This window comes from Chrysochloris asiatica, unplaced genomic scaffold (assembly GCF_000296735.1).
Source record: "Chrysochloris asiatica unplaced genomic scaffold, ChrAsi1.0 scaffold00100, whole genome shotgun sequence".
NCBI classification, from domain to species: domain Eukaryota; kingdom Metazoa; phylum Chordata; class Mammalia; order Afrosoricida; family Chrysochloridae; genus Chrysochloris; species Chrysochloris asiatica.
The window spans coordinates 10668553-10670447 of record NW_006408618.1 but is presented as its reverse complement, the minus strand read 5'-3'; positions in this window follow the sequence as shown (position 1 = coordinate 10670447).

The following is a 1895-nucleotide window of genomic DNA, read 5'->3' as shown; positions in this document are numbered from 1 at the left end:
GGAGCAGCTGGTGAGTTTGAACCACCGACCTTGTAGTTCAAACCAACCTTGTACTCCGGTGTTTACCCTGCAGCACCACACAGGAACTCCAGAAAGTCTTTACCTTCTTGAACACAAATATTCATACATATCTACACTACTTACAATATAATTTTAAATAACGGTGGTAGTTTTTTTTTAAACAATTGATTCATGAAATCCCTGTAAATTTAGGATTCTGCTCTCATGAGCCAGTATATGGCTCCAGCACATAACCAGTTTTGGTCAACATAATTAAAGGCCAATTAATTAAGAAAGGTCAGTTTCTCCATGAAGGGAAAAAGCATCTGTCAGTGGTCATACAGCAAAGTCAACAGTACACAGAGCCCAGCTTTGCCATATGTTATGAAAAGAGCTTAATGTTTTGATGGACTGTCCAGCAAACTAAAGAGGTCTATAATTTTGAGAGAACAGAGAAGACTCTTGCCCTTTGGAAAAATGGGATAGATTCTACTGAGTTTATCTAGCCGGAGGAATGATTTGACAAGGGTTAGAGTCTATCCTAGAAGCTCTGGTGACATAGTGGTGAAAATACTCAGCTGCTAACCAAAAAGGGTCAAACCCACCAGCTGTTCTACAGAGAAAGATGTGGGCAGTCTGCTTTTGTAAGAGATTTACAGCTGTTGTAAAAGATTTATAGCCTTGGAAACCCTATGAGGCAATCCTACTCCATCCAAAAGGGTTGCTAGTTGGACTTTATTAATAGTGAGGTTTTGTTTTGTTTTGTTTTGTAGAGTCCATCTGTTAAAACATGCCAACATTTGTTAACAACAGTCTTGAGTTTTATTTAGCTTAGGGTTTCCTTGTGAGGACTGTGGCTGAAGGGGCTAAAGAAGATATAATACTTGGCATGTGTGACTTGATGAGAGTATGTTCAAGGTGTGATGATACATTTTTAAATATCAACTTGGCAAGTCTATAGTTCCCAGCTGTTTGGTTAAAAAAGTAGTCTAGTTGCTGTCATGAAGTCATTATATGTGATTAAATCAGTTCCTTTGAGTAGAGTAGATTACCTTCCATGTAATGTACTATAATGTAACAACTTTCCATAATGTAATCTAACATAACATAATCCATCAATCAGTGCAGGCCAAGCCAAGGTAGAATGGATTCTACAGAGGACTGGTTCTTTCGGAAATATATAAGGAGCAGTATAGAGACTCCTGGTATGGCACTTTCGGATAAATGTTCAATTGCAAGGTCAGTTTGAACCACAAAGTTGGCAGTTCAAACTCACCAGCGGCTCCTCAGAAACCCTATACAAGGTTGCTATGAGTCAGAATCGACTCAACAGCACTTAACAACAACCGCAAGGAGACAGAGACACATGCACACATGAGATGGGGAGACTGACGCCATGTAAACATCATCTACAAGCCAAAGGACACCAAGGAACACCTGGTGCTACTGAACAGGAAGGAATCTATGTGAGAAAAGAAGCTTCCATTATTTACAGTCACCCACTTGTGGTATTTCTGTTACGGCATCACTAGGTAACTAAGAATAAAAGTGAGACAGGGAGAGAGAGAGAATAAGAAGGCAGGGCTGAGGAAGAATCAGAGCTGACCACTCCTTCCTTCTTTAGGGCGGAGGCCAAAAGCAGGTCATCATGCTCCTCCTTGAGGATAAAACCCAGGAAAGGTTTACATCTAATTTCAAGAGTTAGATGTGATTCCATGGCAATCAGAGGTGGTGGTAGATCAGCGCACCACTGATCATTACCAACTACAAGCCAAGTAGTATGAGCATATCAAGACCACTGTCATTAGTACTCTTGCAAAATCTTGTTTCTAATATGACATCAAGAACATCATACAGGAAGAAAGCAAAAGACATTAAGAAGATAAGAAAGAAGG